The sequence below is a fragment of the Penaeus chinensis genome, chromosome 38 (assembly GCF_019202785.1).
Source record: "Penaeus chinensis breed Huanghai No. 1 chromosome 38, ASM1920278v2, whole genome shotgun sequence".
NCBI lineage: Eukaryota > Metazoa > Arthropoda > Malacostraca > Decapoda > Penaeidae > Penaeus > Penaeus chinensis.
Window position 1 is genome coordinate 24,981,170 of NC_061856.1, and position 21,727 is coordinate 25,002,896.

General features: G+C 33.8%; 1 long non-coding RNA gene across 2 annotated transcripts; it reads left to right on the plus strand.

The window, feature by feature from the left end:
• The first annotated feature begins 2,661 nt into the window (after positions 1-2,661).
• On the plus strand, positions 2,662-6,592 carry LOC125046199. Of its 2 annotated transcripts, none has more exons than XR_007116637.1 (5): positions 2,662-2,774; positions 3,932-4,002; positions 4,972-5,176; positions 6,161-6,304; positions 6,458-6,592. It is a non-coding gene; the product is annotated as an uncharacterized LOC125046199 (long non-coding RNA). The 2 variants fall into 2 exon arrangements; XR_007116638.1 differs by having other exon boundaries at positions 2,690-2,857.
• Positions 6,593-21,727: the final 15,135 nt, after the last annotated feature.

Below are 21,727 nucleotides of genomic sequence, written 5' to 3' on the forward strand. Positions count from 1 at the left end.
TACCACTCAAAAATTACCTAAGAATAAAAAATATAGATTTTACAACGTCAAATCTTTTATCTAATGGTGAAAAAATAACAAGTAAAGTAATCACTTTTCTAAGGGAGACAAAACTTTATGACCTTATATAGATTGATAGAATAAATAGGACCCATTGGCTTAATAATATTGGCCATATGCCGCTGGTTGACAGCCAAGAAATCCAAAGAAAGAAGAAAGAAGATACTGTTATTATTGTTATTCATGTTATGATTATTAAATTCCCATTCAAATATTTTAGACAACTAAATGGTACAAAAGACCCTTTCTTAAAGTGAAAGAAAGAGTAAACAGGTGAGATAGGTAGTTCTAATAACTGGCTATTTGTTGATTAGGAACTTGTAGAGCCATTTATGTGTAAATACAATAAATAAACTTGTATTACAATGGGCATGACACGTATTCTTGCCCAATGGGGCGAATGGTTTAAGGAGACCATCCCAGTGCAGGGACTGGATAAGGAGGATCAAAGCAGAGTTAAGTAGGTGTGAGCCGCTGTTCAAACTACACTCCACAGAGTTTATTACATGTAGGCTTAAACGTTTTCCCCGAGTAAAAGTGAAGCATTCAGGACCAACATTACCTATGTAAATCATTCAGAAAAGGCCTGAAATGTCTCAGAATAGAGTTTCTCTAGGAAACCTGAATGATTAAATAAGAACAGACAATAGTCTGACTACAAATGTAGCAAATAGCGCTTGATTTGACCTGTGTGTGACATTTATCTTTAGGGATAGCAGAGGTCAGTTGATACAAAAATAAATATATATATACATATATATTTATATATTTATTTAGTTAGATCAAATATACAGCGCCATTGCTCGAATAGCTCGATGATTGAAGTACTTGATTAACATTTTCATAGAGAGACTCGGCTGCAATGATGCATTGCTTATGTTGGTGCGTGAAATGCAGTTTGCTATAGATATTCAAGGCTTGTCTCCCTGGATTTTAGTGTAGCTTTTAACAATTAATCACACAGGTTTGATTTTTAAGTTGCAGTCCGTTTCAACTGAATTCAACTGAATTTTTGACTGGTGCGTATTCATGCTGATGGTTGTTTTAGCTCGTATTCCCATGTCTCTTCTGGGGTTCCCCAGGGTAGTGTTGTTGGCCCTTTGCTCTTCATTTTATATACAAGCGATATGTGGCCCGGCATTACTAATAAAATGTTGGCTTATGCTGATAATACTTTTCTCTACGCCCATATTCCTTCTCCGGCAACCAAGGAAATAGTAGCTGACAGTCTCACTGTAGAGCTGATGATAATTCAATCGTGGTGCTCTCGTTGGGGCATGAAATTAAATCCAAGGAAATGATTGTGAGACGATCTAAGACGCAGTCACCTCAGCCTCCAAGTCTGCTGATTAATGAAATCTTAAACACTTCAGTGGGTAATCTGAAGCTTTCTTGTGTAACCCTTGACGTTTGAATAGCAGATTAGGCCTGGACAGTTTCATCTATGTTAGGCGTCATTCGTAAGTGCAAGAAGATTTATGAAGATGGCAACATAACTAGTATATGCTTCTTTTCCTTTATTCAGGCTCATTTTGAATATTTTTCTCCTGTGTGGTTATCTGATGCAGTCACACTTAAGACTGCTTGATCGTTCTTTTAATCCCATTAAATTTCTCCTGTCTGGCTTAGATTTGGACACTGGGCATCATAGGGATACCGGGGCTCTTTAAGTTTCATGCAAGACTGTAACCTATAATTCACATCCCTTCTATAAGTTTTTACCTGATTTTTACCTGCAAGTTTCTAGAAGTCTATAGCCCTCAATTCATTGACAATGACGTCTACATCTCAATTTTCTAGATGCCTTTTTATTATTTGTAGGTTTTGGAATAGATTGCCTTCACAGGCTGTAACTTCTCCGACTCTTGATAAGTTTAAAATATTAGCTAATATTATTTCATTACGTAAATAGCTGATGATTTTCTATCTTTTCTTCCCTTTGTGTTTTGGCCTGCACTAACGCCTTTGGTAATATTTTTTCTCGATTTCTTCAGTTTGGCTCTTTATATGGCTTATCATAATAATAGTAATAATAATAACTGGAATTTACCCTCTTTTCAAGATTATTACTTCGTAGCAGTCACTGTTGCTACCCCCTCCAATTGTGAAATATACCTTTATAAGTACTTATATAGACTTTGGACTGGGAGCTCTGTTATTGTTTCTGTATTTTGCTTACTTATCTCCGTTGATGATGATGATGATGATGATGATGATGATGATGATGATGATGATGATGATGATGATGATGATGATGATGATGATGATGATGATGATTAGCATTACTGTTGTTATTTTTATTATAACTATTATGATTGCTATATAATGATTATAGCAATTTTAATCATTATTATTACTATTATCATTATCATTATTAATATATAGTATTAATTATATGCTTGCTATGCAACACAATGTGCGTATCTCAAAGAAACTGCGAATATAAATCAAGCAAAACGAATATACCTACCAGGGTGTTATAATTGTATTTTTTACTTAGATATGTTTTTTAATGATAAATCCCGTTTGTTGATGGAGTAAATCTCTAAATAATATTAAAATAATATATGAAGGTGAAGAGTTAAGAGTGGATCTTCGTGCCGCTGGTGTCGTCAGAGGCAGACGTTGCTCCCGATGTAAATATGGGGCGGGAAGATTTCTGCTCAAGGGCCGTGTTGGGCTCGAAAAAGAAGCCTCTTGTGCTTCTGCAGTCGGTAAATATGATTAAGATGGCAAAAACTCATTCCTTCTCGTCGCAAATGCCTGCACCTGTTGTCGCGACTGAGAATTTTCAATAGTTAGTCTCACTTCAGTTGTAGATAATTTTTTTCTGACTATATATATATTTTTATTTATATACACTATATATTAATATGTATACGCTATATATACACTCTGTATATTTTTTCTGCGACACGCTAATGACACACGACGCAAGGGGAAGTTTTCATCAGAGAAGAAAATATGTCTCGTCTCCTTGTATCTATTTTGCATTTACGTTAACTTACGTAATTTTTCGGAATGTTTTCGCATTTCCCTTCGCGACGATTCTGGTGTCGATGAATTCGTCTCACTCTCTACTCTCCAAATATCCCCCCAAATCCCTTGCTCAGCCCTCGCCTCGACTCATTTTTCTTGGTCTTTTCTTCTCCCCCTTCCCTTTTCTTTCTCTTCTTCACCCCCTTCTTCTGTCCACTTATCCTGTTTGTTAACTACTTTTTAATCTTTTTGATACAATACTTTGTCATGACCTTTGATGTCTAGCACATTCATTTGTTTTAACAGTTACCTACCTATCCAAATGTACAGAAATTATGCCGTGGAAATCCCCCATTAGTGCCAATCGTGGCCCCGATATCAGGAGAGGTCATGAAAGGTACCAGGGAAATTGTGGGACAAAATATGAATAAAATAAAGTATATATGTAACTATAGTAATAATAAATAAGTCACTTCAATGTATGATGCAGAGGACTGCACCTCCAACAACCCCCTTGGTGGTCTGCCACCCCCCATCCCTCAGTCGCAGTATAGTGAGGTATTATCTTCATGTTATTATCTTAATGTTAGTTCACCCCACAATTTCCCTGGTACTTTTCATACCCTCCCCTGCTACCATGGCCAAGAATGTGGGGGTTTGGGGGGTTCCGTGGCATACTTCCTACTATATGTGTACTGACACCAAAATTGTCGCAATCAGTTATTTGAATGTGTTGAGAAAAATTAGTGTGGAATTGCATGAATAGAGTACATGACTAGAAAATGACAAAAATAACATACTACTGGTACATTTCTATGACAGAATCACAGTCTCTACTTGATCATAATTGAGTAGGTTTCAGTGATAATGGCACCATTGATTCCTACTTCAGATTTGGCACCAATGGGCTGCAGTGCAAAGAAACATTGGCAGATTTATGGGGGTTGACATGGATTTGAGGAGGTAAGGCAAAAAGTCTGATTTGGGAAATGTTATGCAACTCCAGTCAGATTAAAGGGCATAATATATGCATGGTTTAGTTTTGCCTTTTCTGGAATGTGAAGCATGACAGTCACATTAAAACTAGACCTATTCATGTAAACATAGATTTATGGGGATATGATAAGCAATTGTTGACTTACATTAGTAGTGGACTATTTTGTAAAGGTCTGTGTTGCTTATGTCTTTTGGCAGCTTTAGCACAATACAAACAAACTTCAATTATATATCCAATCTCTCTCTTGTCAGAACTTTTGAAAGTTTGCTTACTGTACCAGGGGCTCTGCAGGTATGGAACCCACTTCATTGCATTGGCATTTGACAGTTACTATCCTTTGGGTTCTCAATATGTTCCTCAATAAGGAGGGTTTAGGGCATGAGGCTTCCTTAGAAATCACGAAAGAGACTAATTGTATGATAGTTTATTTTTTGTAACTACTTTTTTGATACAGTATTGATTAATGTGCTGGACACAACACATCATAAGCAGGTCTGTTGGTACCAGTATTATTAGTAATAGTTGTGCAGGCTTCGATAAAAATTACCCTTACCTTCATTTTCTACAGCTTTTTGGTAATTTTTTGGTATGTGACTCATGGCTCTCATAGGAAATAGTATCTGTAGTCTAATCAATAGATAGATGAAATCTAAGACTCTTCATCTAAAATAGTTTGTAGGAAATGGAAGGCGTAATTTATTATAGAGTATAACTCTCAAAGCAGCAACCTTGATCTTCAGACTTCACTCACAAACAAGTGACTAATGCATTTATGCTTTAAATTATGAACACTTGTTTGGAAAAGAGCTATCTATCTTAAAAACAAAGCATTTAAAGGATATTTGTAGACAGTAGTTAATCAAACTGCAAAAAAAAAAAAAAAAAAAGACCCAATCATAGGTAAGACTACTTGCATGTTCATGTGTATTTTTCAGGCCATGGCAGAATTCGAGGGAGGACATGAAAATGTGTGTGTATAAGCTGCATTGGTTGTGATACAGAATATACATGGATGATTCACAGTGAAGGCTTATCATCATACGAAGAACCAGTGTCAAGCTCTAAACTACCAGGATGTTTGTTGGGCTTACATACTGCAGTGCCAGAAGACATGGAGACAGCTGTTACACAGAGCCATAGGTGAGAGTAGATTTTAAGTCACTTTTTTTTATTCTACAGTTTATTGGGCAGAAACCAACTACCTATATATTTTGTATCCTCATTAACTCAGAAACCTTAGTTACTCAAAGCGCTCTGGATGGGGAAGTGGGGAAACTAGAGGTTTGTTATGGTATTGAACGTTTGCCATTCCCTCAGTATGGATATCCACCCGTTTGTTGATATGTGTGTAAATGTATTTGTGTGTATATATATAGATTGATAGATACACAGATATTTATTGTTGTTAAGTACTTGAACTGCTATTTATGAAGATAAATCCAAAGACTAAGCTATTCTGACCAGATAGTTAAGAGGATTGTGTGTTCTAATGAGAGTGAGGAATATTTTTTAGTCTGGCAATAAAGATGACCATAACCTAATCATAACAGGAGCCCTCGGTGCCATACCAAACAGTGGGTCAGGGTGCTTGTGGAATCAGCTGCACAAGAAAAAAATCAGAAGCACAGAAACATAAGTTTACCCTGCTTTCCATGCTCTTAGCTGTGGCATAAACAGTATTTTAGGTACTGAGGCTAAAAAGAGGCTTTCAGTCTATTTTTATGGGGCTATTTCTCCTCAGTGAATGCAACAGCCTGGTCCAAAAATGGGCAGATGTGTTTAGTGGGCCCATCTTAGAGCAGTCTTGACCATGCATAATGCATACCATGGGAATTTACAGTATCCTGGCCATATGTATGATTACATTATCCTGTATATATTTATAATTTGAACATTATGTATGTTCAAATTAACATAATGAGAAAGGAATTTGAGTGATGGATCCATGGGTAAAGGGAATTTACCGCCACTTGGTACATTTTCTATCTGTTTTTCATTTATGTAGATGTATAGCCAGAATGAATAGACCAGACTATTGCATTTAAAGTGATAATGATTAGTTGATTTTGTCCTTTGATCATTATATTTTATTTCCCACCTCCAAATGGCTTAACTTATTTTCAGAATACATGATTCATGGCTACCAGGAAGACACAGGCAGAAGTCCACAGTAAAGTATTGCAGTCTTTGCAGTATTTCCCTATTTCCCAGGAAGACGAAATTGTGATTTCAGCTGAACCAACAATTCTTCCCCGTATTTGGGATAAGGTATAATAATTTCTGTTCACAAAAATCACAAGACATAATTAAGAAATTCATTGATTTTTGGTTGGGCATTGATTCCTCATATGTAAAGCAGACATATTGTGAACATATAAGGTCATTAATAAACATTACAAATTTTCCTCTCCTCTTTGGCAGATACGCTACCATGTGTCTCCATCATCAGCCCCAGGGCAGACCTCGATGAAACATCATACGCGTGATTAGAATTAAGCCAAGTGGATATGTGTGTATATGTGTGTATTTATGTATGTATGTATATATTTATCTCTGTATATATGTAATATTTATATATAATATATATAATATATATATAATATATATATGTATATATATAATATAATATAATATAATATAATATATTATAAATATATTATAAATATTTAATATAATATATTATAAATATATTATCAATATTATAAATTATAAATATATATAATAATATATATATAAATATATAATATAATATATTATAAATATATTATAAATATTATAAATTATAAATATATATAATAATATATATATAAATATATATAAATATATATAATAATATATTATAAATATATAATATAATATATTATAAATATATAATATAATATATTATGAATATATAATATAATATATTATAAATATATAATATAATATATTATGAATATATAATATAATATATTATGAATATATAATATAATATATTATGAATATATAATATGATATATTATAAATATATAATATAATATATTATGAATATATAATATAATATATTATGAATATATAATATAATATATTATGAATATATAATATAATATATTATGAATATATAATATAATATATTATGAATATATTATATAATATATTATGAATATATTATATAATATATTATGAATATATTATATAATATATTATGAATATATTATATAATATATTATGAATATATTATATAATATATTATGAATATATTATATAATATATTCATAATATATTATATAATATATTATGAATATATTATATAATATATTATGAATATATTATATAATATATTCATAATATATTATATAATATATTATGAATATATTATATAATATATTATGAATATATTATATAATATATTATGAATATATTATATAATATATTATGAATATATTATATAATATATTATGAATATATTATATAATATATTATGAATATATAATATAATATATTATGAATATATTATATAATATATTATGAATATATTATATAATATATTATGAATATATAACATAATATATTATGAATATATAACATAATATATTATGAATATATAACATAATATATTATGAATATATAACATAATATATTATGAATATATAATATAATATATTATGAATATATAATATAATATATTATGAATATATAATATAATATATTATAAGTATATGATATAATATATTATAAGTATATAATATGATATATTATAAGTATATAATATGATATATTATAAGTATATAATATAATATATTATAAATATATAATATAATATATTATAAGTATATAATATAATATATTATAAGTATATAATATAATATATTATAAGTATATAATATAATATATTATAAGTATATAATATAATATATTATAAGTATATAATATGATATATTATAAGTATATAATATGATATATTAAAGTACTGGCCCTCCGGTCTCATACCTGGAGTGACCTAGGTTCGAGGCCAGGTCAGGAAGGATTGTTATACATCTATATCAATGCGGTATTGAATTATTCCATCTTTCATATATATACACCTCAGTATCTGACTTCGGTTTCGAATTTCAAAATCAATTTCCACCGAGTGCCCACATGGAGTGTGTGTAAAACCTCGCTATCATTACTTAAGTATGAGTAGATGGGTAATGTCTATGGAAACTAGTTAGATCCTAGTTGCACACTCCTTTTAGTGGGTCGTGTGGCATGGTTGGTTTAGTACTGGCCCTCTGGTCTCATACATGGAGTGACCTAGGTTCGAGGCCAGGTCAGTGAGGATTGTTATACATCTATATCAATGCAGTATTGCATTATTCCATCTTTCATATATATACACCTCAGTATCTGACTTCGGTTTTGAATTTCTAAATCAATTTCCACCGAGTGCCCACGGGGAGTGTGTGTAAAACCTCGCTATCATTACTCAAGTATGAGTAGATAGGTAATGTCTATGGAAGCTAGTTAGATCCTAGTAGCACACTCCTTTTAGTGGGTCGTGTGGCATGGTTGGTTTAGTGCTAGCCTTTCAGTCTCATACCCGGAGTGACCTAGGTTTGAGGCCAGGTCACAATGTATATATATATATTTATATATATAATGTATATATATATTTATATATATAATGTATATATATTTATATATATAATGTATGTATATATTTATATATATAATGTATGTATATATTTATATATATAATGTATGTATATATTTATATATATAATGTATGTATATATTTATATATATAATATATATATATATATTTATATATATAATGTATGTATATATTTATATATATAATATATATATATATTTATATATATATAATGTATATATATATTTATATATATAATGTATATATATTTTTTTTTTCTTTTTTATATATTATGTATATTTATATATTTATGTAATAAATATATATGATATATATATATAATACATATATATATATATATATATATATATATATATATATATGTAATATATATATATATATATATATATATATATATATATATATATACATATATATATTTATGTAATAAATATATGATATATCTATATATATAAAATAAATATATATATGTATATATATATTTGCATATATATATATATATATATATATATATATATATATATATATATGTATATATATGTATATATATGTATATGTATATATATGTATATATATGTATATGTATGTATATGTATATGTATATATATGTATATGTATATGTATATATATGTATATGTATATATATATGTATGTATATGTATATGTATATATATGTATATGTATATGTATATATATGTATATGTATATATATATATATATATATATATATATATATATATATATGTATATATATATTTGTATATATATATATGTATATATTACATATGTATATATATGTATATATTACATATGTATATATTTATGTTTATATAACATATGTATATATATGTATATATAACATTTGTATGATTATTGTATTCAAATACATTTTCAAAGTATTTATGTTTGTTTTTGTGTTTTTGGTACCTAAAAGAAAAATTATTTATGTCTGGATTTCCAGAGTTGAGACCACTTGAGCTGGGCAAGTACTCGCAGGCCATACGTGAATATTTGAAGATGCTTATGTTCCTGTGCAACATATGCATCTTTTGAGAGAGTGTTTAGCGAAGCCTATTGGTTTTACACTTGTTACCAAGCAAAATCAAGTCTGGAAATGTTCTGGGTAGAAATGCTGATAAAATGCAATTACGATATGGGAATGTAAACTTGTGTGAAAAGAGAATGTTTGTATTTTTACATAATTTCAGAAGTATTTGTATTTATAGTTTTGGAATCGCAAGGAAATACATATATATTTATACATACATATACACATACACATATTTGCATATATACACAAACATATACATATATACACATACATATGCATATATATACATATATACATATATACACATACATATGCATATATATACATATATACATATATATACATATATACTTATATACTTATATACATATATACATATATACATATATACATACATATATATATAAATATTTATATATATATATATATATATATATATATATATTTATATTTATATATATATATATATATATATATATATATATATATATATATATATATATATATATATATATATTAGGACAGTATTTGTATTTGTTGCTTTAATCAACATTAAAATTATTTGTATTTGCATTTGACATTAAATAGTTTGTACTTGAGCTCAGGAAAGAAATCGGCTTCCTCCTTACACCAACTCTCTCCAGTATGTCTTCACTTTTATAGTGTTTAGTTGTGACCCATTTTTATGAAACAGTTGAAAGAGCATTTATATAGTTTATTTTTTATTGCTGAATTGGTTTATGAAGTTGTATGTAATAAAAATCACACATCACTAATATAACTGTAGTAGTTATTTTGCTAAGGCAAAAAATGAAATGTAAATTAGTTCTATAATAGCCAAGAAAAAATGCTTACTTTAAATGAGTAAATACTGAATATTCTTGTAAAATATAATTATGTTCATTTCACCCTGATTTTAATTTAGAGTCTTAGACCAAGGATTGTTAAGTATGACCCATTTTTATGCAGCTACAAAAATTAAAATAAGTGTTTAGTTTTGTTCATATAGTTTGGGTGTTGTCAAATTAGACATTTATCATTAAGCCAGTTGTTGCCAATATTTTTCTAAGGCAGTAGATAAAATGTGAAAGTTCTATATGAGAGACAATATTTAGTTTTTAACAAATGGATATGGAATTCTCATATATTCTCTCTTCGAATTAAAGAGAATGCATAATTTTGCTTTAGATGAAAGGTACACTTTTACATTATGACCCATTTTTACGCAGCAAAAGAGCACCTATGTAGATCCATTATTTTGAACACAATATGTCATCCTAATGTACATTCATCATCAGTTTAGTCGTTCCAACTATTTTGCTGTGATGAGCTTAAATATTCACAGGTAGTTCATGTAAAGGTTTTGTTGGATGGATACAAAATATTCATATCATATAGAAGTAATTCTTATGTTTTGTTTACTTTTGATGAAATAAATGTGTAGTTTTGTAGGCCAGGGGTGCAGTGTTCAGTTATGACCCTTCTTTGTTTTGCAGGAGAGCATTTACTATTAATTATGATGCATTATAAAGTACACTTACCATTAAATCAGGGGAAGTAACAATTTTGTTATGGCAACATGCAATGCTCTGTAATTCTGTAATAATTTTTAAATGGATGAATTTTGAATATTCATATATTTTTAATTTCTGTTCTAGTATCGAATTTATTTTGTAAGGACAGGGAAATAGTGTTTTGTCATAATCCATTTTTATGCAGCAAAATGGATCATGATTTCAGTTATTTAATTTTTAATGTATGTATTATAATCTCATAATGATAAGATATAATCAGTGAGTTCATCATTCTTGCAACATATGTTTTGGTATGTTTGAAATAACTCCTAATCATAATAAGTATTTTTTTCATAATGAAATGTATAGTTTTGTTTCAGACTTAGGATACACAGATGAGTTGTGATATACATATTTTTTTTTATTGAAAAAAACATTATTTAATTTAAATTAGCTGTACCCCCAAATTCCTTGCTTGTAGGTGGGTTTAGGAGGAGACGACTGGGACCCAATGTTGGTATCATCTTGGCCTTCGCCTTAACTAATTTTGCATGGTCTTTTCTTTTCCCCCACTTTCCTTTCCTTCTCTTCTTCATCATCCCCTTCTTCTGTCCACTTCCTAAGGTTGAGAGCTGTGCTGAAAGGATGAAAGGCTGGATTTGTGTCAGTCATGAACAGCCTCCGGGAGCCATGGGCACGGTATTCCCTTGGTTAATTGTTTAGCCCTTATGAAGGGGTAGACCGTTTCCTCTCCCCATTTATTTCAGGCTCACCATGGCCAGTAATGATGTTTTACCATTATTAGGGGCATTAAGGCATGCTCCTTCATCAACTAGCCTATCTAAATTTGATTTCATTGGTTTCTGGACTCCTGCCTCTCCTTTGACCACAGCTCTGACGGATATTAATACGCCCTCGATGTTTGCAGTCAACCTTATCCATTCCAAGGTCATTACTCCTTCAGAATACACCCCTTCCTCTCTCCCAACATCTTCCACTCCATCTTCTACTGCACAGTTTTCTTCCTTGTCTACCTCCACCCACCTTACTACTCTTAATCCTTATTGTCTTCCTCCCAACAGTACTACCTCTCTCCATACCACCCCATCTTCTTCCTGCCCTCATCCTTCTACTGCTTCCCCCTCTATAAACCTTTTGAGTGCTGGTTTTGGCCCAGGCAAGTGGGATCAATTCTTTGTGATTCCCCCTACAGCCCCATACTCTGACAATATCCTTCTCTTCCAGCAATGTCTCTAAAGATTGGTAGGCAAAGTTTCCTTTCGCAGTCATTCTGATAGTTCACACCTTGTCACAGCAACATCTGAGTCTACCCAGACTGACCTCACTGGCAAACCTATTCCTGCCCAACCTCACCCCCCCCTTAATTCTTGTACCGGAACTGTTTCCGTCTCTCCAACTAATTGTCCTGCCTATGACAAGGACTGTTCAGACTGTGAAAATGACTTGCTCACATGCCTCATTGACTATGATGCAGTGGCAGTCCGCTGGCCTCTGGGAGGCCAGCGGAAGTCCTACACCAATAATGCCAATATTAGCTTCTGTAGACATGACCTCCCCCAAGAAGTTCATATTGGTGGAATGTCCTGCCCTGTCTGACCATATCGACCCCTTCCCCAACAATATCAGTAATGTTGGCATTTTGGCCACGCAGCCAAACTCTGTCGCTCCACAACCTGCTGCCCTCTTTGTGCCCAACCTGGTCATGACCGCTCTGTTCAGTCACGCACGTGTGCCTCTTGTGGTGGCTCCCATAATGTATTTTATAGTACCTGCCCTGGCTACAAGCTTGAATCTGAGGTAGCAGTTCTTAGATTTAAATTAGGGCTCACTCTATATGAGGCCAGACAAGAAGCACGCCGACAAGGTTTTTCTCTTTCTACTTATTCCAAAACTATACTTCACTCCCCTCCCTTCCCATCTTCTCAAGAAGTCTCAGCATTTCCCCCCATACCTCTTTCCTCTACCCCAGACCAACCTATCTCTACTACCTCTCTCCCCCAGTCAAATTCCTTTCCCAGTCTAAATCCAGATACTCCAATCTCTACCACTTCCCCGGTGCCTACCCCTCCCCCTCCCCCTCCTTCTCACTCTAACTGTCACACCAGGCAATCTAGACGTTCCACTCCATCTTCTCCTACCACATCCTCACCTACACATACCTCTCCCTCTGCTCCCCTCCAGAAACTCTTGAAGCCATCCAAATTTTCATAAATATGACTCAAGAGAATGATCCACTCCCTCATCCACCCTCTAATCCCTTTATTCGCTCTACATTCAAATTATCCACCGATATCCATCCTCCTCCTACCCCTCTTCCTCCCGCTCGCCCATAAAACACCAATCCCTCTTCCTTCCCCATTATCCTTACCACCCCCACTTAGATGCTATCCCGACTCCCTTAAGTCACAACAATGTCCTTCTGTGGAACCCTCCCCTCCTGACATTCTTCCCAATACTTCACCGCCTCCCTTATTTAATTCTCAGGATTCTTCTACTTTCACAACTATCATTTCTTACTTTTTTGCAGTTTTCCCATACAGCATTACTCTCCCTTCCTATACCTTTAGCCACATCCTTTACAAATCCCCACTGTATTCGATTTACAACCCTTCTATACCCTTTTCACTAATATTCTATCCTACAGTGTTCTACAACCATTGACATTTAACACATCTTATCCTGATCGTTAACTCATTTCCACCCTTTTTGTCACAATAGTTTACCATAGTGCTATATGACCTTTGATGTCTAGCACATTTATTTCTTCTAAACATTAACCATTAATCATTTACTTAACTTTGAATTAAACAACTGTGAATTTCATCACATATCTTTTAAGAGAGAGCAATACTTTCAGAGCTGGCTTGATTAGTTAGTGTGTGACAAAAAAAAAAAGAAAAAAAAGAAAAAAAAAATAGTCTGTATAGTTCTTGTTTTTGAAATTATGCACTATTTGCTAGGCTTTATATATATGCTGTCAAATCCTGCCCAACTCCCATCTGTTACTTTCCTCTGTAATGTACATAAATACGTACTTTTGTCTGTTCCCTTGGACAGGTATGCTGTCTGTCTTTTATTGCTGTGTATATAACTGCATATAGATCTGACAATGCAGGTAATGGAATCATCCTGTTGGAGTGCTAGAAGTAAGGTGGGTTTAGAGCAGCAGCAGTGATAATACGGAATGACTTGCATTACCTTCCTTGAGTCTATGACAGTATACAGTAGTATACAATGTTTCAGTTTGCTTCAACGGGTGATTCACTATTGCAAAAATTACTCTGATTCAATGATTTATCAATTACTTGTGCCTGCCATGTTATTTCAGCGATGTAAGATGATGTTGAAAGTGAGGCAGTAGCAGGATTAAAACTCAATATATTGATTTATATGCTAGGATTTAAAAGAATATATTGATCTGGATAACGTCTTGGAGAGTTATAACTGCCAAAAATCATGCATGTGTACATTCATATATATGTATTTATGTGTGTGTGTGTGTGTGTATATATATATATATATATATATATATATAGAGAGAGAGAGAGAGAGAGAGAGAGAGAGAGAGAGAGAGAGAGAGAGAGAGAGAGAGAGAGAGAGAGAGAGAGAGAGAGAGAGACACACACACACACACACACACACACACACACACACACACACACACACACACACACACACACACACACACACACACACACAGAGGCAGACAACAGACAGACAGACAGACAGACAGACAGACAGACAGACAGACAGACAGACAGACAGACAGACAGACAGACAGACAGACAGACAGACAGACAGACAGACACAGACAGACAGACAGACACAGATGGTTAATGGTTAATGGGTGAAACAAATAAATGTGCTAGATATCAAAGGTAATATTGCACTATGGTAAAATATTGCGGCAAAAAGGATTTAAAAAATGAGTTAGCAATTAAGATGAGTGGATAGAAGAAGGGGGTGAAGAAGAGAAGGAAAGGGAAAGGGGGAGAAGAAAAAACCAAGCAAAATTGGTTGAGGCAGGGCTAAGGTCCAAGCTAGGAGTGATCCCTTACTTTGGGCCTCGGTCTCTGTCTCCTAACCCCCCCCCCCCCCCCTAGACCACAACGAGCAAGAGATTGGGTGGTGGGAGATATTTAGTTTATTTACAAATATCCCCCTCCCCCCAAAAAAAAGGTTACCTTGGTAGTTTTCATGAATTTTCAGTACTGCAAGCAGATTTCAGATAGTTTAAGAGCCTATATGTTATCACTTGGCTACTGAACGTTATATATATTATATATATATATATATAAGAATCAAATTGACGAAGATTCTAATCCCTTGGGTTAGAAGCCGTGATTTTTTTATCATAACAAATCTTGAAATGGACATGGAAGAAATTAAAAAAGATGTCCTATTATACACAAGTTAAAAAAAAACCTTCACTGGTACCAGATATTAATTGTTTCGCCATTACGGAGAAGTTCCCTTCCTCGTTTGGCCACTTCCGAAAGCGCCAACTCTGTAAATGCGCTATGACAATAAACATGCATTAAGAAATCTGGAAATCATCGACTCTATCCCTCCATACATGTCCGAACGAGCCACCATAGTAGGTTTGGTGGGTGGCAACTGATGGTAGCTTATTTCGTTTTTTTTTTTTTTTTTTTTTTCTCTCATACATTATATTCAAAAACCTATTTACCTCCCGTTTCCAATCGCACAAGCCACTTCGATACCCATTCTTGATAGATTTCTGGAATCTGCCCTCCCCGTCACAGAACTAAAAGGCTACTTCGGAGAAACCCCAGAATCGTGGTGAAGGTGGGGACTTCTAAAGATTATGGGAAATAGTTTATACCTAAAGGATGTTTAAAATACAGACGCTTCAAAATTGCCAAATCTTGCATATTAGACCAAATTAAATACAGGGGAGAAAGAGGGGAAAAAAATGTTTTTTTGGATTTAGTGACGAAAAAAAAAGGATCATAATACATATTAGATATCGATGTTTTTGCGTGCAGGTTCACTGCCTTTGCAATGGTCTAGTTTAAAAGGTATACCATTTTAATTAACCAACCTCTTGAACAATGACATTTATCGATTTCATATCCCCCTGTGAAATATAAAATAAAGGCAATGTACATTCGCTTTGTATGCGTCAACCCTATTTGCGTAACATTCGGAAACCCAGGGCCGGCCACTCATGTCGGCGGCCTAGACAAGATTCCACGAAGGGCGACTACTGGCGGCCTTATATATATAATATATATATACATATATATATACACACATATATATATATATATGTATATATCTTTTTTTCTGCCTGCCTTCACCCTCCCGCTTCCCTCAGTTTCTAAATATTACCTTGAAATCCAGCGAGTGTTCCTGCTAATTTTGGACGCCCTTCTCGAACTCGCGAGAAAACGAGAATATAAAATGCACAATAATACATTTCAACTGTTCATAATCTAAATTCACGGATATTTAACCTCTACTTGTGCGCCAGGGAAGCTTGGCCAACAGCGTCTGCCAAAACCGAAAAGAAAAAAAGAAAATAAATGGGTACATAAAGCAGCGATCCGCATCCGGTTCCATCCGAATTTCGTGGCGCAACGATAGCGGTTCAAGAGCAGCCTTCCTTCCGCTCCGTCTTGATATGATCGCCGTCAGTTCTGATGGTCTTCGTCTTCAAGGTCTATGTAAGTAATTCTAGAGACTTTGGTAGAAAAACCCACAATGCACGAATAAGATTCATTCATTATAAGACGACAGTTTCGAAATCCACCTGGATTCCATCTTCAGACCAGAAGATGGAATCCAGTGTGGATTCCGAAGCTGTTGTCTCTTTATCAGTAAATCTAGTTTGTGGATTGTGTTTTTTTTTTTTTTTATTTACCATAGGATCGACATGGTAGAGTGTTTTACCATTAATCTAGAAACCTGTTCGTCGTCACCGCAGCCCCCGTTTTCCTCCCGAAGCGATTTCAAAACCTCCGCATAACGAGACACTACATGTAGCAGCATATGCCTTTTTGACATTAGTTCAGTCAGATTTAGAAGAAGGCGTCTATTTATTCTGTGGTTGTATATATGTGGCTATCTCAGAGTAGAGGAGAAAAAAGGGTGGGTTATTATATATTTACAATATAATAATATATGAGACGTATGAAAGACTCGCGTGAAAGAGACGATATCTTCCCATTCACAAAACCAATGCGTGCTGTTAGTGAATAATTAAATTCCTGAAAACTATACAATGAGGATATACAGATGTAAAAGTCAACATCTGAGGTCATTAGCGTCGTATTCAAAATATAGCGAAACGGTGGAGCGAAGACACCGGGTAAGGAAGCTTTTTGGTTCATAAAGCTATGTCTGTGGATTTTCAGAATGGTTGGTTAAAACAAATATATAGACATCTTCGTACAGCATTAAGATAAAATATTATGGCGAAAAGATTAAAAATGATAACGATGAGAAAAATTGGACAGAAGGGAATGAAGAAGGAAATGGAAAAGGGGAGAAGAAAAGACAACGCAAAATGAGATGAGGGGAGGGCTGAGGTCTAAGGCAGATGTAAACTCATTGGACCTCAGTTTCATGGGTTGGGGTATATATATTAGATATATATATATATATATATATATTTTTTTTTTTTTTTTAACAGCCATTCAGCCCACACTGTAATATATAGGCCTCTTTCATTTACAATTGAGAAGTTATTTGGCAGTTCCACCTTTGACTGATTGGATGCTCTTCCTAATCAACCGCCGTTTGGCGCGCTAACAACTGTGTCACGGCGGCGAAGTCCCCTACGACACCTGCGTTTGACTTCTCAAGGCGATATGTCGTTTTCTCGTCATGAGATCGGCTAGCAGTCAGAGGCATTTTTACGACTGCCGCGGCCGGGGAACTTAACTCGGGACCATGAGAGTCGGTAGTCCAATGCTCTAACCACTGGGCCAACGCGGGAGTCATACATATATATTATATGTATGTATATATATAATATATGCACACATATAATATATATACATAATATATATAATATATATACATAATATATATATAATATATATAATATACGTTATATAATATATATATATATAACTGCCGTGGTGGTCTAGTAGATAGAGCACTGGACTCCGACCCCCGTAGTCCCCTGCGCGGCATTTGTAAAAAAAAAAAAAAAAAAAAAAAATGCCTGCGCTCTGTTGGCCCGAGCCCGATCTCACGGCGAGAAAACGACATATAGCCCGCAGAAGTCAAACGCAAGTGTCGTAGGGGGAAGGCGCCCCATAGCATAGCATAGCATAAGTGTTAGCGCGCCGAACCGTGGTTGATTAAGAGTGAAATATATGGCTGTTGAGCAAACATATATATATATATATATATATATATACATAATATATATATATATTTATATATATTTATTTATATACATAATATACATATATATATTTATATATACATAATATATATATATATTTATATATACATAATATATATATTTATATATATTATTGGATGTATCATATTTTACACTTGTTTCTTCGTTGCTTTCGCATATCTGACATTCAGAGTTACCACAGTGTCGGTGGGATATGTCTGGTGCCACAACGATATGAATCAGCCAGTTGCTTCACTGCGACCCTGGCCTTCGTCACCCTTCTGAAGCCATCTACTAAACCTGCCGTGTGATGTAAAGAAACCCGCGCGAATCTAAGACTAACGCAAACTGCTAATTAAGGATATAATATTGAACAATTACAAACACACACACACACACACACACACACACACACACACACACACACACACACACACACACACACACACACACACACACACACTCTAGAAATGCAAGAGATATCCTTTCTTATTCATACCTTTTCTACATTTGTAAACGGTTTTATAACCGTTGTTTATATTACACTCGTTTTTTTTGGTTTCTGCCAAAACCATCGCTTTAACATTGATATTTTGTTTTCAGTGCCTTTCTTTTCCAAAACTATCTGTGTGATTAGTGTGTAACAGATGTGCGCAGAACAGATCCAGATATTACATAAAAATTTTCAACAGTGGAAAATATTTCTGTTTGCTGCTTAATACAAGTAATTAAGCAGCAATAAAATAAGCAGTTTTACCAACGTTTCATCCGAGGTGCAAGGAGTGAAAAAGTTAGGACCTCCTGATTTACATACACATAAATACATACATGTATACATGCAAGCGCACGCACATCACACACGTATGCATCAAAAAAAAGAAAAAAAAAAGAAAAGAAAAAATAGAAATGGATTTTATATATATATACAAATCTATCTATCTATCTATTTATCAATCTATATAAATATTTATACAAATCTATATCTATCTAGGTATATGTATACATAGATTATATATATATATATATATATATATACATATATATATATAAAATATATAATATAATATAATATGTGAATCAAATATTGATAAAATTTCACATATCTTTATATATATATAAATATATATATATATTTTTTTTCTTTAGCCTGCAGAAGCAGAAGTAGCTGCAGTTAGTGAACAGGCATGGGCTCTGAGCCTGAAGTACTTTGACTTCAGTGCAGTATTTAGCAGCAATTGAAATGGCTGTGTGATGTCTGTTAGCCTCCATGACTCAAGAACTTATGTTTATAGCAAAAATAACCTTCTCAATTTTTTTTTTTTTTCAGTCCCATAAATTGAAACTTGCTGTCAATCACCCTCACATACATCACTGGACTCAGATCACTGATGTGGACAACATAGCCAAGGGAGCTGATTTATCCCCTCACACAGAGAGCTCCAAGGAAGCTACCACGATGTTGAGCTCCTCTCCGGAAAATAAGGCACATAGTTAGACTTCCCATTTTGTGTGAGGATGCAAAATAAGTCAGGTTTCCCATGGCAATATAAGTTTCTCAGACCAACTTGCAACCTGATCCACCTGCTTAATAGGAAATAGACATCATCCTCCATTGCCAGATACCCAGGGATGGTTCTGCAGCTTTTTCAAGTGCAGGATTGATGAAAAATTGATAACAGGGGCATCTCTAACGGGAGATATTTGTTCCCTGATTTTTTATGTACACACATTATGTAATTATAACAGTCGTTCAGTTTCATCTCAAATTATTGATGCCATCCTTTTGTCTGACTGCTGTGTTGGTCATTAAAGGTGTTGTGAAAGTTGATGGACACTATCAAGGTAACAAAGTCACTTTTAAATCTCTTTGAAACAAAATATTACTTCACCATCCTCATCACTCTGAATAATCTTGCAGTTTCCTGCTTCTTTGGAATTCAATAGTTTCTGCATTTTCTTGCCTCTTTTCATGGTTCCCATCTATTTTTTGGCCAAAACAATTCTTGTACTCATGTCATTACCATCGGTACCATTCTTTGGCTTTTCCAGCATTGTGATGTCTCCTGCTGACACTTTGTGCCTTGAATCTTCTCCTCACTGAGGAGAGATGGTGCATTGGACACTTAACTTACCCATAAATTTACTATGTTATATCTGGCGTATAGTCCAACTGTTAGCCGTATTTCATACTTGCAATTGATCCCCCCTCCCCTCAATCCTTTGCTCATTGTTGCAGTGGTGGTGGGGGGAGGCACTTAAGAGGTGGAGACTTACTGAGGCTTGGACCTCAGCCCTCACCTCAACTAATTTTGCATTGTCTTTTCTTCTCCCTCTTTTTTTTTCCTTCTCTTCTTCATCCCCTTCTGTCCACTTATTCTAGTCATTAACTCATATTTACCTTTCTTGCTACAATACTTTACCATAATGCTGTTTAATCTTAGATTCCTGGTACATTTGTTTATGACCATTGACCATTCTGGAAATCCACAGACATTGCCTTACTGAACCAAAAAACTTTACTTGGGGGCTTTGCCCCCAAGCCTCACCCTATCACCAGATTTTGTATATGCTGCTAATGACCTTAGATGTTGACAGGCCAAGCACTTCCCATGGGTAATTGAAACACTCAGCAGATGGCCACAAGTTTCATTGGACATGGCCTCATGCACTCTAGAAGGCCCTGAAACTTGGAGGAATCCCATCAAAGTTTATTGCCAGATGTGATTTCAGTGGCTTTTGGTGCATTTACCACGGCAGCAAAGGCCTTGGGCCAAGAGATCCCCTGAAGGGAATTTAGGGACCAGCTTTGAGAAGTTGCTCAGGCAGTATGTGCTTGAAGGGAACTGAACTCACCTAGATCTTTACATATGGAAGATCATGACTGCAGGCTGTCATACTAGTAAGTCCACAGACAAATTGGCTTGACTGCAGGAGGCATAAGCACTCCCCATGAAAATGTCTGGGGAATCAGATACCTGTCCAGGAGAATCAGTGTGTATGTCTCCATGGACCCAATTTGCTGGTTATGTAAACAAGCCTTTTGCAACAGGTCCTTACATGTGATTATGGGTGCAAGACTATGTGTTCA